The sequence below is a fragment of the Ovis aries genome, chromosome 11 (assembly GCF_016772045.2).
Source record: "Ovis aries strain OAR_USU_Benz2616 breed Rambouillet chromosome 11, ARS-UI_Ramb_v3.0, whole genome shotgun sequence".
NCBI classification, from domain to species: Eukaryota; Metazoa; Chordata; class Mammalia; order Artiodactyla; family Bovidae; genus Ovis; species Ovis aries.
Window position 1 is genome coordinate 54,531,969 of NC_056064.1, and position 15,910 is coordinate 54,547,878.

The following is a 15,910-nucleotide window of genomic DNA, read 5'->3' on the forward strand; positions in this document are numbered from 1 at the left end:
ACACAAACCCTGGGTTTGACTGTCTGGTGTCACTACACCCCATACAGCAGTGGAGCGGGCTGGGGAGGTCTCCCCAGGGCGGGCTGGCAAGAGCCTCCCACCCAGAACCTGGCCTCTGGCCCCTGCTTCTGAAGGGTCATTCCTCTCCGTACAACACTGCTGCTTTTTTAAGACAGGTGACTAAGAGAAAGGACATTCACGATTTAACCACTATAGCAGCTACTTGAGAAAGCATGGCTTCCTGAGGCCTGGACCCCTTTCCCCCCATATTTTATTTTTTCCCTATTCCCATCACATCTGTAGTTAGCAAACCAGTCAACTGTATAAGATCGATTTAGTGAGAAACTTTAAACTTTCATTTATAAAAGAATGTGCTGATACACAGAAGAAATCACAGGTCTCAATCTGAAATCCACAAATGCTAGTAAGTCAACTTTTAAATGCTTTAATTTGCTTTAGAGTTAAACCCAAGACGCACTGTAGAAATCCACTGAGAAATGTTTTTTTAGGCTGAACACCTGTTTCCCCTTAGTCTTCAACAGAGCGTGTACATGTGAGTTTCATTTTACAAAACTGCAGTCCCCTCACTGCACCAAGATCACCTAAACTCTGTGTGTGGTAGTGCAAACGTTCTTAGTTCTACCTTAATTTACAAGAGGCAATCCTGAAGGAACTCATTCTAAGCGATCGACCATTCTGCCTGTGTGTGTGTGTGTAAGGCACAAGTAGACTGATTCAGTGCAGGCTAGTGGGTCCCAATTGCCTCTTTCCAGGAGACAGTGCAAAGGCCCAGTAAAGAGCACCCACAAAGTGCTGGGGGCATTTATATTCAGACGCCCTCTGAAGTCAAACATACAGGTTAGGGGAATCCCCTGGTGGGTCCAATGGTTAGGACTCAGCGCTCTCACTGCCAAGGGCCAGGGTTGATGTGCAGCAGAGCTGAAAAAAACAAAACACAAAACACCCCTCCAGGTTCACTTGGGTCCCGCACAACAGTCAAGTCCACTCAGAAGCAGACTGTAACCCAGCAGGTAGACCTTCCCACTTGCTAACACGTCCTTTCACTATGTTTGCTTCAGGCTGTAGGCTGCTTGGACCAGTTTTCTGGTTCTTTAAATCCCACCCCAAATACAGCTTCCTTGGTGACCGAACAAATATGTGACCTTACATATGAAGAGCTGCACATACCTCCCAACTTCAACAGAAAAGAAAGGCAATCTGTGCCCACTTCAAGCACGGCATTTCAATGGGAACAAAGCCCAGTGCCACTCTGCTACTCTCCTGCTCACAAGCCAGCCATGCCATTCAGACAAGAGCTGGGCTAACCCCCGCAGAGTGCCCTGCGTGAACAAGGCACCTGGAAACCATGCTAGTGCCAAGGTACCCCTTCTTTCCTGAATGTCAGGACACAGTAAAAAGACGAGAGATCAGATAGTCCTGAAGTGTACTCACTGCCACAGCCGGCACACATCTTCCACTGCCGTCTGTCTCAAAGAGCGCATTCATTTTCTTGAAATATGTGACAAGCACTCTTTCATTCCAGTTAAAAGCATAAGTCAGATCTGGGCCACTTGCCCATTACTGCCACCTCTTATAGCCTGTGCCCTCAGAGCCAGAGGGTGACAGGGCAGCCCACCACTGGTTTTCAAGTGGCAGAGGGATGGGGCCCCAGGACTGGGGTCTCAGCAGGGTACATAAGCACAACTCCCTTTGGAGTGCGTTCTGTCTGATCCCTTATAAAGCCTGAACTGCTTTTAAGAGCCCAGAGCCAGCCCCTTAAGCCTCAGAACAGACTGTTTTCCCTCAGTCGAGATGTTCAGACAGGGATAACTAACCATCATAGGCTTGCCGGGATTCTTTTGGACCCGTAAGATAGAAACAGAAAGCTTACATTACAAACAACGGGAGAGAACAGTTTCACTTGCTTTAGGTAAAGCAGGTCAGTTCTGTTTCACACGCTACAGACATCTAGCAAAGAAAACAGACGTATGTCAAAGTCATCTTGCCACTCAGCACAACCCAAGGGCCAGGGGAAACAGAGCATATCCACCCAGGCCTGTTCCAAAGGTTTCCTCTATTACATATGAGAGAAGTTCCACACCGAGCCCAGGGCAGCCGCCACAGCACTGCAGCCAGTGTCTTTTTCTGGAGTATCCTTTTCGGCCTCAAACTGAGGCTGTACCTGGCGAGGGGAAATTGCAAAGGAAAACCTATTCAAGAAGGTCTACACAAGTATCTCTCAGACAGATCACTGCTAATTCAGGCATTAAACAAACAAACCAAATAAACCAGGCCTCAATTTTCTCTAAAGCAAACTTGGGAAACTGAGTCTCAGATATCCAGATTCCACACTCAAAGGCCTTATTTTGGCCTTCAGACAGGGATAACTTCACATCATCATGGACTCAGCTCCCCACCCAGCTGCCAGCCCACAGCACAAGCAAACCATGTTTTCCTTACCAAATTCCGCTTTACTTCCTTTCCCAGGAACTTATTCAGTCTTATCTGGTTTATTAGAATGTGCTTGCCCTCAAGGGCAAAAACTTTCTATCTAGTGCCTAGCTGTACCCAACGTCCCAGACCTGACATGGTGACAGTTCCTGTCCTTTTAAAGCCAGGGTCTCCCTGAGCACAAAATGTCTAGTAGCCGAGTAAATATTTCAGCATCTTTGTGCTGTCAGTAAAAATGTCTGAAACAGTGTGGATTACTCCTTTCAGCCAGACCACTGAAGGCCGGCTGCACAAAGGGTGCCTGATGCCAAGAAGAATCAACACCAAACAAGGTCACTTCTCCTTTGCTCACCTCTGTGTGCAAAACGATACTGCAGAGCGACCATGTGGCTTTCAGTTCTTTAAGATAGGGATTATAGATCTGCCCTGAGAGCTACTTAAAAATAGCCAGTACTATAACCTTGCTGTAATAAAAATCCCCGAGCTAAAAGTAGATCAGATCATCTCCCTGTTCCTCCACATCTGCTCCTAAATAGCCACACATGACTCTTGGGCTACACTCTAGAGCCATCTCACCCATCTTAGCATGGGTGGAGGTGGGGTCCAGGCACATTCTATAGGTGCAGAGCCAGGTCTAAAAAGCACCACTCTTGTCTTTTAGAAATGAAGAAACAAGGGCTAGTGTGGTTACCTGGTTATGAGACTGGAGTCTCAGTCTAATAGTGGGTTTCAACTTCAACTCTACATTTTGGGTGGGGAGTTCTTTGTCGGGGTGGTGGTGGGCCTGTCATGTACACTATAGGGTAATTAGGATTATTGCCTGGATCCCAGCAACACCCTCCACCCCTAGTTGAGAACCACTAGTCTAACTCAATGACCAGCTGTTAACTATATCTCAATAAAACTTAATAAAAATGTCCCCCTTCCAAAATCACTTATAGCTATGTTTTTATGGCTCTTTAAAAAAAAAATAACCTAGTTGTGTAACTTTGGGCAAGTGAACTCATTAATTCAGTTGACTTACTCGGGAGCAGCATAGGGGAAACATCTACCTCACAGTGTTGTAACAATCACTGTGAGGGTACTTGGTGAGGGGTCTAGGAAAGAGTTCATACTACTTCTCTTCTCTGGGCACTAAAAGGAAAAACTATTCAAGAAGGCCTACACAAGTATCTCTCAGATAGCTGTTAATGTGTAGGAAGACCCACACATCTCTGAAATCTAACAAGCCAACACTTAAAGGAACCATAATCTATGCAATTCTGTTAAAGTTAAAACTCTTACCATTTATAGACATTTCATCACAAGGATCCTTACATCTCTGGATGATGGTTTTCATGTGACTTTTTTCAAAGCCCCCAGCCTACATCTTTAAAAGAGAAATATGGATAACACATTAACAGGAACAAACTTAGGATATTCATTCCCAAGAACATAATTTAAAACGTTGAGCCTCAGCAAGTTAGATTTCCTCACAACAGAAGTCTTTTCAGACAGGGATAACTTTAAATCATCCTCAGCTCAACCAGTAAGGAACATTTCTAAATCTCAATCAACTTTAAAGCTCAAGTTCCAAGTCTCCCTTTTACCCGTGAATGCAGTGGCATCCACTTTGGTTTCAAACAGCGACACCTAGTGGCCACAAGTACACTGGCACAGAGACCATCCTCACTTCTGGATTCTGAGTAGGACCCCCAACTGGTCCTGAGTCAGCCAGGATTCAGAGCTGCGGTGCGTGGCAGGCTTAAGACCATCTCGGCTTTCTCATTTCTGCTGCCCACCCAAATTCCTGCCTACATGCATTCTTACTTATTTCAGACTTCCATTCGTCACTTCTAAGCTTCTCTGCAGATGCCGGAAAGGCCTGTGGGGAATAAAAACATAAGCATGTTAAGGGTCGCTATAAAACTGCAGCCTTCCAGACAAAGTCTACCACGCCACTATTAGCTGTAGAATTAAGTGAAATTGATTGGGGCTGTCCTCTATGCACTCCAACAGGAAGCCAAATATTTAGACGTTAACACCCTGGATGTTAATTGCGAGCTTGCCCCGTGGGAGGACCTGGGGACAAGCAGGGCCCCTGGGCCTGCAAGCTCAGCGCTTGGGTGGCCGTGAGGCCTGGGGGCTGCGCAGGATGGAAGAGGCGTTCTCCCCCAGGAGGGACGCTGCGATGTCAAAGGTGGGCTTGGGCTCTCTCTCCCTTCAGTAGCAAAACCTCGCACCCTTTGGAAAGCGTTTTCTCACCGAGTATCTCAGTTAATCCTCCCAACCACCTATGGGGGTGGGGGTTGGGGGAACCAGGCCTAGCGTCACTATTTCGCCTTCGAGCAGCGGGAGGCCAAGTATGCTAGCGCCGTATCAAAGAATAAGCTGTTTACCCACCTCCGCAGCCTTCCCTCGGCCACAGGGCCGAGGTTGCTGGCCTTGCTGGAACCACAACGAGGAAACCATGACTCCCAGCCAAGCAGCCCGCATCGGAAAAGGAGGCCGGTTTCCGCCTGCGCTCAAGTCTTCACGGAAGTCTCGCGCGAACTCTCGCGCTATTGAGAAAGGGCTGCTGGGAAATGTAGTGTTGTCAACGGCCGCTGAGGGGCGCCCGAGGCTCTGAAGCCCGGGTAAGATGGTGGCCGCCACTGGGGACAGTAGAGAGCCCAGGGGGGGAGGCTTGCTCTGTATAGAAACCCCGGCGGTTAGAAAACGAAGACCGACGGTCGTTTCGGTCACAAAGTCGCTATCTGTTGAGTGAACAGGCTGTCCCTGGCCGAGATTGGCTGGGTGGTGGAGGCCGCAGAAAGTTCGAGGGGGCTTCGAGAGGAACCTCTGAGGGACTTGGTAGTTAATTGCTAGACGGATTTTATTAGAGTCATGGAGGGGGTGGTTGCGTTAGTGAAGGAAAAGGAGATTCCCGGGAAATTCGTTGTTCGACGTCCCGCTCTGTTGCTCTTAGTTGGGGCGCGGGCGGCAGAGGGCGCCAGAGAGCGACGGGTCGGGCCGGGCCGGGCCGGACTCGAAATTCGCCTGAACCGCAGGGGCGCCACGCAAAAATAATTATACTTTACAAAAAGAACAGAGTAGTGTAACACCGTCTGCTACTCCTGAGGGCTGTTTTTCAGGCAGTCACCCCGGCTTTAATTTTGAAATTGTAAAAGTGCAAAGCAACAACTAGAGTCACAGCCAGAATGTATACCTATTTGGAAATTAAATGTGCGGACTTCCCTGGCAATCCAGTGATTGACTCTGGACTTCCAGTGCAGGAAACACTGGTTCGATCCTTGGACAGGGAACTAAGATCTCACGTGCTGCATGTCCTGCAACCAATACTAATAATAATAATGGTAAAGTTGCAAGACCATGAAGCCTTAAAACATCACCCTTTCCCCATCCTCATCAGCCCTTTAGCAATGATCTCAGTAGCATTTAAGCCTGGATTAAATTGTTCTGTGTGTAGTAATGTTTCGGGGACTTATTTTCAAGTTACCACATCTGTTAATGTTTGCCTTCCTTAATTTGATTGTAAGCTCTTCAAGGCAAAAGTCTAATTTGTTTTTTCTTTTAAAATTCTTCACAGACCTAGTTGGTATTCCACTGCCTCTGCTCACAGTAAGTACTCCACAAATACAATCATTAACTCAGCAATAGCTCCAATTGTGTGAAATTGGCCCCTAAGTTTCTCTGTTTTACCCTTGAAGACAAATTATTTTGTACAATACCAAGAGAAAGAATGAGGTCTCTCCCTGCAGACTAAATTTATTTCAGGCTCTAAGTGTGGAATTTGCCAAAAGCTGCTTGTGTGTAGGCAGGTGATCTGCTGGCAAAACAATAATGATAGCTAATGCTTTATAACACTTACTGTGAGACATTCACTCCTTGAGTACTTTATGGATATTAATTTGTTTCATCCTCACCACTGCATGGTGAAGTGCGTTATCACTACTCTTGTTTTTACAGATGGGGAAAGAGGAACATTGAAATATTATATAACTTGCCCTAGTTCACACACTAGTAACTGGTGGAATCGGGGTTTGATCCTAGCCTGTAGAGTCTGTACTCTTATGATGAAGTTATACTGTACTGTGAGTGTATATATAAATTGATCTTATATAGAAGGGTTTGGGGTTGTGGGGGAGGGGAAGGAAAACAGATTTTGTGTGTTTCCATGGGTGGTTAGAGATGAAACTGAGAAGTGGGGTGTGGATGATGGGCACCTGTTCCACTGTTTCCAGCCATTTTCTGGCAGGAAGAGTGAGGATGAGAGGCTGCAGGAGCTGATCTGTGAAAGACTGAGGGCTCTGGGCTGTCGCGGGGCTGTCTTGAAAAATGGAAGTGTTAGTCACTCAGTTGTGTCGAGTCTGCAACCCCATGGACTGTAGCCTGCCAGGTTCCTCTGTCCATGGGATTTCCCAGGCAAGAATACTGGAGTGGGTTGCCATTACCTTCTCCAGGGGAGCTTCCCAACCCAGGGACTGAATCCGGGTCCCCTACATTGCAGGCAGGGGGCTGTCTTGGGTCCCAGACTAATTGGCACCCAGTGTGCAGTGAAGGCTGTTCGTCCCAGCTCTAGAAGGGCCACTGTGCCAGAGGACACAGTGGAGGTTTGACACCTGACAGGGCCCTTGGTAAAACAGCAGCAGGCTCACGGTGGATGGGGGTGTCACGGGCTGCTGGGCTGTGGCCAAGTGACTGAGCAAAATGCAATGAGCCCTTGTGCCTGAGTACGTGTCAGGTGCACTGCATAGGCCACCCGGAAATAACTGGTAAACACAAAATGCGCTAGCGTTCCTGAATGAGGGCAAGGGCTCAGAGCTATTGAGAGGGAAATGCTAATGTTGTTGTGACTTCATTTGCTGGCGAGGTCTAGGATATTTGAATTTTACATTATTCAAGGCCAGTGTAGACCTATATTTGTTACATGGAGAGTCACACAGTCTAGAGATAAGTGACAGAAGTAGATCAGAAGGTTTACAGGGCAGGAGTCCCCAGGGCTGTGCAGGGGCCTTGGCTCTGATTGCAGAGGGGAAATCGGGTCAGCCAACCTGCTGCGCTCAGGCAGTCAGCTCACGGAGTTCCATTCACTGATAGGATTTCAGTTCAGTTCAGTCGCTCAGATGTGTCTGACTCTGCGACCCCATGGACTGTAGCACGCCAGGCTTCCCTGTCCATCACCAGCTTCCAGAGTTCACCCAGACCCATGTCCATTGAGTTGTTGTTGCCAGCCAACCATCTCATCCTCTGTCGTCCCCTTCTCTCACCTTCAATCTTTTGCAGCATCAGGGTCTTTTCAAATGAGTCAATTCTTCACATCAGGTGGCTAAAGTATTGCAGTTTCAGTTCCAGCATCAGTCCTTCCAGTGAATAGTCAGGACTGATTTCCTTTAGGATGGACTGGTTGAATCTCCTTGCAGTCCAAGGGACTCTCAAGAGTCTTATCCAACACCACAGTTTGAAAGCATCAATTCTTCGACGCTCAGCTTTCTTTATAGTCCAACTCTCAACATCCATACATGACTACTGGAAAAACCATAGCTTTGACTAGATGGACCTTTGTTGGCAAAGTAACCTCTCTGCTTTTTAACATGCTGTCTAGGTTGGTCATAACTTTTCTTCCAAGGAGCAAGCATTTCTTAATTTCATGGCTGCAGTCACCATCTGCAGTGATTTTGAAGCCCCCAAAAATAAAGTCTGACACTGTTTCCCCAAATGTTTGCCATGAAGTGATGGGACTGGATGCCATGATCTTAGTTTTCTGAATGTTAAGTTTTAAGTCAACTTTTTCACCCTCTTCTTTCACTGTCATCAAGAGGCTCTTTAGTTTTTCTTCACTTTCTGCCATAAGGGTGGTGTCATATGCATATCTGAGGTTATTGATATTTCTCCTGGCAATCTTGTTACCAGCTTGTGCTTCATCCAGCGCAGGGTTTCTCATGATGTTAAATAAGCAGGGTGACAATATACAGCTTTGACGTACTCTTTTCCCGATTTGGAATCAGTCTGTTGTTCCATGTCCAGTTCTAACTGTTGCTTCTTGACCTGCTACAGATTCCTCAGGAGGCAGGTCAGGTGGTCTGGTATTCCCATCTCTTGAAGAACTTTCCAGTTTGTTGTGATCCACACAATCAAAGACTTTGGCGTAGTCAATAAAGCAGAAGTAGATGTTTTTCTGGAACTCTCTTGCTTTTTTGATGATCCAGCGGATGTTGGCAATTTGATCTCTGGTTCCTCTGCCTTTTCTGAATCCAGCTTGAACATCTGGAAGTTCATGGTTCATGTACTGTTGAACCCTGGCTTGGAAAATTTTGAGCATTACTTTGCTGGCATGTGAGATGAGTGCCATTGTGTGGTGGTTTGAACATTCTTTGGCATTGCCTTTCTTTGGGATTGGAATGATAACTGACCTTTTCCCAGTCCTGTGGCCACTGCTGAGTTTTCCAAATCTAAGACTTGGGATTATTTGAAAACTGTGTCTTCCCAGATAGCTCAGTGGTAAAGAATCCACCTGCCAATCTGCCTCCAGAAGACCCTGCAGACATGGGTTCAGTCCCTGGGTGGGGAAGAGTCCCCTGGCGAAAGAAATAGCAACCTGCTTCAGTATTCTTGCCTGGGAATTCCCATGGATAGAGGAACGTGGTGGGCTACAGTCCATGGGGTCGCAAAGAGTGGGACACAACTGAGCAACTGAGCACACGCATTTGAAACCCACATTAATAGAAAAGAGTCTTTAAATATTGAGGTTAATGTCTTAACTGGAAAGTTGTGTTTAATTTTATGAATAAGAACACGAAGGAGGAGCAGTATTTCCTGAGCAGTTAGCTGCTTACATGGGGAGCAGTTGCACCAGTGATATTCCCAGAAGTTTACCTGTGTGGCAGGCACCCTTAGCCCCACCACTGCCCTTCCTCCATATGATGAACACCGCAGAGGTGCTGGGAAGCAAACCCCGTCTCTGCCCCAAGGAGTGAGTCTTGAATAGTCTGCACCAGGCCCATGAGAAATCTCTTCCCTTCGCCAGGAATTGGTTTAGAAAGTGATCTGCAATGCAGTTCTGCCACATTTGGGAAGGTTTTCTAATTTTGAAAAACAGTAGCCTCCCTTCTAGTTTTGGGACCCCGTGAAGTGATGCCTGAGACCATGGAAGCCATCTTGTTGCTGCTTGAACAGCAAGCCAACTGCTGCTTCCTAGGAAGAGCGGAAGGTCAGCAGTGATGGACGGAACAAGCTTGAGTCCTTGAAGATGCTTTTGAGCTGCTGGAGAAGCCAGTCCCGATGTCCCCAGCCTTTAGACCTTTAGTTTGATTCAGAGACACATATTTTTACATGTCAATATTTCTGAATGTGGGAGGCATCCTGTGAGCACTAGTTTGAGTGAAATACAGAGTGGGAGATTTTAAAAAAGAAACCACTTTGCTGTTTAAGCCATCTTAAGCTGGGTGTTCCATTAGAATGATATGACTCTAAATGATAGGATTGGCATATCCCAAATCGTCCTCTCTTTTTTGTTGATGATTATTCTCGGGAAGAATGGGTCATGGCAAAATAAAGAAGACAAACTGACACAATCAAATTACCATCCTGAAAAAAATAATAGCTGGTATGTAGTGTTGACTCCATGCTAGGCACTGTTTTAAGTGCCTTTAAAAAAAAAAAAACAACACTTGATATACTGGACCTCCGTAGTGGTCCACTGATTAAGGATCTGCCTGCCAGTGTAGTAGACACAGGTTTGATCCCGTGTCTAGGAAGTCTCCACATGCCGCGGGGCAACTGAGCCCATGCTCCACAACAAAGAGTAGCCCCCTGCTTGCCGCAACCAGAAACAGCCCGTATCCAGCAGTGAAGACCTAGCACAACCAAAGATAAATAAATAGAAGAATATACATATTTTTAAAACCTCTTTAACTGAGATCTGAATGACATACAAAAAGCTGCCCAAATTTAAAGTATAAAACTTGATGACCCTAAGCACCTTCAGTTGGCTCTCTCATTTGACTCTCACAACAGTCCTGTCATTATCCTTCTGTTTTTCAACTCAAGGGCAGAAAAATGAAAGTCATCAGTGTGTGAAGGCACTGGGAACTCAGTTGAGCTCCAGACCTATGGTCTTAACCATTGTGCTGGGTTTCCTGGAAAGATACACTGTAACAGTGGCTCATGTTTTGCTAACTCCAGTGATTTTAATTCATCCAGCTCGAAAGCACATCCTCAAAGCATAGAGGATATTTTCCACTTCAATTTCTCAGGACTATGAAAGAGGGCCACAAATCCCATTCAGCAGAAATCTGGGACCATTGCTCAGAGCTTTTAACTTTCTGGAGGGGAAGAAACAGGACAACATGTACCCTGTTTATTGAGAATGGTTGACCTTGGGTTGCAGTGGATTCCTTCCTGTGGTGACCAGTAGCATAGGTTTCATTTGCCTGCTCTGCAGATCTGTTGCCTCTCATAAAATTGCTTAATAGGCTTTTTAAAAATAAGTGAATTTGAAGGATACATAACATGCCATTAACCTTTCCTCCTGTTTTCTGGACGTGACTCCCCTTCCCAGAAATCCCTTCTCATAACTGCTGCAGCACCTGCTCTCATGCTGTTTGTCTCCTTTGCCTGGACATTTCCTTCCCTTCATCCTTCCCTTTGTGCGTACCAAATCCCGACTGATGCTTCCGCATCTCCTCTGCGAAGTCTGACCTGAGATGCTCAGACAGTCCCTTAGCTCTTTGCAACGTTCCCACGGTTGGCTGATGTAGCACATGCTCTGCGACCAAGCAGACCTGGAGTCGGGTCCCAGCTCTGCTGATTTGAGGTAAGTAACCCCTGGTGGATGACTTCACCTCTCTCTGAGGCTCCTTATCTGCAGCAGGAAGAGGTGGAGGCTCCCACGAACCCGGCAGAACCGTTTTAGGACTGTGCGTGCAACGCACCTAGCCTGCACAGGGAAGCACGCAGTAAGTGGAGCTCTTATTATGTGAACATACTTCTCTTAATACCCAGTGTTTCATGATAATTTGTTTTCATGTCTGGCTTTTCCACTAGACTGTAAGCAAGATAAGAGTCAAAGCTTTATTCTTGTTTGTTTTTTTAACTCTTTAAGTCATCTTTATTGAGGTATAATTTACATACAATAAAATGCATCCATTTAAAAATGTTCAGTGCAGTAGTCCAATAAGTGTATACACCAATGCAACCATGACCCCTTCATGGTTTAGAACATTTTCATCCCCCAGAGATCCCCTTCACACCCTTTTACAGTCAATCTCCATTCAGCCCTGGCCCCAGACAACCACTGATCTGCTTTGTGTCACTACAGCTTCGTTTTGTCCATTCTAGAATGTCATATAAATGGAACCCTACAGCAGGTACTCTTGTGTCTGGCTTCCCTCGATAACCCATGCTGTGGCTTATAACAGTCGTTCATTTCCTTTTTAATTACTGAATATTATTCCGTCAGATAAATACACCACAATATTTTTATCCATGCACATGTTGATGGACATTTGGGCTGTTGGAACTATGATTAATAAAGCTGCAATGAACATTTTTATACAGATCTGTCTGTGGACATAAGTTTTCATTCCTCTTGGATAACTGCAAGGAAAACTGCCAAACTGGTATCCCCAGTGGTTTGTATTGCTTACATTCCCCCAAGCAATGTATTTCAGAGTTACGCTGGTTCCACACGCTCACCAGGACCTGCTATGGTCAGCCATAACGTTAGCCATTCTTGTGGGTGTGTTGTAGTATCTCACTGTGGTCTTAACACGCATCTCCCTGTCGACTGTGATGTTGAGCATCTTTCTGTGTATATTGGCCCTACGTGTACTTCTTTGTGACGAGTCTATTAAAACCCTCCCTTTTTTATTGGCCTATCATGTTACTGAGTTGTGAAAATTCTTCATATATTCTGGACCCAAGTCCTTTCTCAGCTATTTGCTTGGGAGATACTTTCTCCTAGCCTTTCCAGTTTATCCACTTTGTTTTTATAGTTAGTGCTTTCTATTTTCTGTCGTCAAGATTTTCCTTTCTCTGTTGAATCACCTTTGTCCTGTCTTCGGATCCCATCGATCTGTATGTATGTCCTTTGGAACTGCCTCCTCCGCCCCCCAGCCCCCGCCACACTGTCTTGAACTCTGATCATGCCTCCTCACCCTAGTAAGACCACTGTGGTCTGCATGTTCTGCACCCCCCCGCCCCCCCACTGCAGGCAGGGGACTGTCTGAGGCAGATGCCCAGGAAGTCATGAGGTCACCATCCTGTGTGCTGCCTGTTGTCAAGTGTCTGTTTCTTATATTTTGCTCAGTTTTCTAGTTGTTTGTGGCAGGAAGTCTTAATTCATTTTGGCATCCACAGTGCCTGGCACACAGACACTCCATAAATGTCTGTTGAGTGAGCGAGTCCTTGTTAGCACCTCCAGACACAGTCCATCAGAGTCTCTTTTGATTGGGAGAAGTTCTGGGGCCCCCAGAGGTCATCAGATGGATCCCCTTCATCTTAGTAGACAGTTCTTTTCCTGAGGACGGTCATTAGTCCTTTACGTCGCCAGCACCAGCCCACCTGAGTTCAACACATGCCTGTTAAATGGGGAGATGGAGGTCCAGAGAGGGAACAGTCACGTGGCCAGGCAGTGTCTGGCTGGCAGAACTGGGCCTCCCAGGCCAAGGTCTTGGTCTTGTTCTAACTGGCAGGGCAGGCACTGTCTTTTTCTTCGCTGTCTCACTCCGAACACCTAATACAAGATTTGTATGTTGTGGGCTCCCAATATGTGCTTGTCAAATAAACAAGCAAGTGAATACATTAATAGTCTCCTTTAATGTTTAATTCAGCTGGCTTCTGCATGTGACCTTAAGTGGACATATGTGTCTTCACCGAAGGATGGGACTGGCCCTTCCCACCTAGGCTCACAGGTCATGGTCATCAGCTACTTCTGTTTTCATTTTCTGTCCACCCTCTAGGCTTAGTCCCCACTAGGGGGCGTGTGCATCCCACAGAGAGGGTCTGTAGTCCTTACGTACCAGGACTCGTTTCCAGTTTAAGTCAGGGGCTCCCTCTCGAAGCCACCTGCTCGAAGCCCTCCCCCTCCTCCAGTTCCCCCTCCAGCCAGTCTGCTGACTATGTCCTCTCTCTCTGCCCTAGTTGAAGGGGACAGCAGATTGGCAGTGGCTCTGAGTGCTGGCCTCTCTGTCTGTCTGCCGGTGGCCACTGCCTCCTCCCTAAGAGGATGACCGATCCTGCGGAGCCCGCTCTCCTTTCCCCTGTCAGCTGGAAAGCAAGGACTAGCTGTTTCAGGACCCAGTGTCTACCCTGGAAACATGGGTTCCAGAAGAGAGAGCGTAGAGATAGCCCTGGCAGAGCCCACCCGGCCCACCTACAGAGGCACCGCCCAGGTTGGGCCACGACTGGTTCCTTGTGCCTGGAGGCTGGGTCACCCTGGATTTCCTCAAGACTCAGGCCCTTCCTGCTCTGCCAGCTCACGAGCTCCGGTATCATGTTGCCCGGGCACAGATCCCGGCTTTGCCACCAGCTGTGAGTGACCTTGAATGAATTATTGGGTCAATGAGGTTAACAGCAGTTCCTGCCTCATAAGTGAGACAGTGCTTATAAATAAAGCTCTTGGCACAGCCCCTGGCACAGAGTGTGTGAGACCTATTAGCCATTATTATTAATAGTAGTAGTATCATTATTATTATCATCAAAGTAAACCTTGGTATCAGCCACTTGGCTCTTCTGTTGAGGCTCTATCTCAAGGTCTGGGGCTTCTTCTCTAGCAGTGGGGCGCCTGCAGAGGGGTCCCCGGGAGCAGTGGGGCCAGCTGGGCCCCCTGCTATTGGTGTCATCGTGGCTGCCTCAGATGGGGCCATGTCCCACCAGTCTAGGACCGGGCCTCTGCTCTCTGCCCCCGCCCAGGACCGTCTTGTCCGAAGACACACAGTCATACGTTTGGGATGGGCCGGTGCTCTCCCCGGTCGCTTCTGCACCCCAGGGTCACGCCAGACGCAGCTGCTGTGGCTGCCTCCCTTGCTCCCCCGCCCCACCCCCGCTGCCTCATAAGCTCTCTGGTCGTGTCCCAGTCTCCCAGGCTCCAGGAGAGACTGGCAGCAGCCCTGAGCCTCAGCTGCAAAAGTCGCAGACGACAGCACCTCCCTGCCTCCCGCTGCTGCCCTCGGCTGCCCTGCAATTCCGAGCAGCCTTTTCCCTGTCACTCAGGCTTCCATGGCAGGGAGATTAGCATTCAGACGGAGGGTGGAAGAGCATCAGGGCAACCGCCGCCTGTCTTCTCTGGAGCTGAGAAGCGGAGCCTCTAGGGGGGCAGGTGTCTAGGCCAGGACCGTCCCTACCCCCTGGAGGTTGGGATGGGGTTCTAGGTACCCAGAAGCGACAGCAGCAGGCTCTTGTACCGTCTCACTGGGTGCTAGGTCTTAGTTAAGACCTAGCTGGGTGGGTGGCCCCCACCCAGCAGTGCCACCCTCTGCTGTTTATTTCAGAGTTGCCAGTGCCCGGTGGTCATCTATGTGGAAAGACAGGCCAGGAGGGGCTCTGGGAAAGAGGGGAGGGACTCTAGCTGTTAGAGTTACCTACTGATTGTTCTGTAATTATTCAGTAACTGACAGTTTACAAACACAATCCCACTAGCTCACATATATTGAACACTTAGTAATGTGGTAAGCACGCTACACACATTATCTAATTTAACATCAATCCTGTGAGACAGGAAACTAACACTATTATCTCCGTGCTATAGATGAGGAAACAGGCACTGAGACGTTCAGTAACGTACCCAAGGCCACAGAGGTACGAAGTGGCGGTGGAGTCAAGATTTCAACCTGGTGCTCTGACCCTGGGCTCCTCGCTCTCAAATCCTTGATCATTATTTCCTAACAGCCCACACCCTGCACCAGGAGGGGCCCAGCTCTCTCTCTTGAGTCTCCCTTAATCCCCTCCCTCTTGTTAGAGCTGATCTACCAAGCCCCTGAACTTTTCTGCTCTCATATCCAAGCAGCAGCTCTTACCAAGGAAATGGGAGGGAGAGGGACTCAGCCTCTCGGGAACACCGGGTCCACCCCCCGCACGGGCTTCAACCCAGCTGCTGGAACTGGAGATAGTGGGCCGAGGAAGGGGCACCTCGGCCCCGGGCAGCCTCCTGAAGAGGAGTTCTCGGCCGAGGGTGGCAACTCTGCAATAGGAGCTGCCGGCGTGCAGACTGTGCAGAGCCCAGGGGTGGGAGAGCCCTGAGAATAAGAGGCGAGCGTGGGCCGGGCGTGTGGGGAAGGTGTAAACACAATCTGCTCCCACCAAAGCCAGCCTGCTCCCTGGGGAAGAGAGCCCCTCCCAGCCAGCCCACATGGCACCCCGGCTGCCAGGGCCTGGGCAGCCTCCAAGCCCAGCAGACGCCTCCCCCCACCTCCAGCAGCCCCTTCCTCTTGGTTTCCCTCCCTTCTTCCGGCTAATGGTCCCCAGGGGCGCCTTCACAGGC

The 15,910-nt window shown here is 48.2% G+C and overlaps 1 long non-coding RNA gene and 3 other non-coding genes across 5 annotated transcripts; all 4 read right to left on the reverse strand.

The window, feature by feature from the left end:
- Positions 1-429: 429 nt before the first annotated feature.
- Positions 430-4,934, reverse strand: LOC101104162 (uncharacterized). Of its 2 annotated transcripts, XR_001043724.4 has the most exons (5): positions 4,834-4,934; positions 4,261-4,315; positions 3,736-3,820; positions 1,892-2,182; positions 430-939 (listed from the first exon to the last, which is right to left on the reverse strand). It is a non-coding gene; the product is annotated as an uncharacterized LOC101104162 (long non-coding RNA). The 2 variants fall into 2 exon arrangements; XR_173257.5 differs by having other exon boundaries at positions 430-2,182.
- Positions 1,777-1,849, reverse strand: LOC114117059 (small nucleolar RNA R38). The gene has a single exon (XR_003590851.1). It is a non-coding gene; the product is annotated as a small nucleolar RNA R38 (small nucleolar RNA).
- On the reverse strand, positions 2,325-2,409 carry LOC114117058 (small nucleolar RNA R38). The gene has a single exon (XR_003590850.1). It is a non-coding gene; the product is annotated as a small nucleolar RNA R38 (small nucleolar RNA).
- On the reverse strand, positions 3,899-3,976 carry LOC114117057 (small nucleolar RNA R38). The gene has a single exon (XR_003590849.1). It is a non-coding gene; the product is annotated as a small nucleolar RNA R38 (small nucleolar RNA).
- Positions 4,935-15,910: the final 10,976 nt, after the last annotated feature.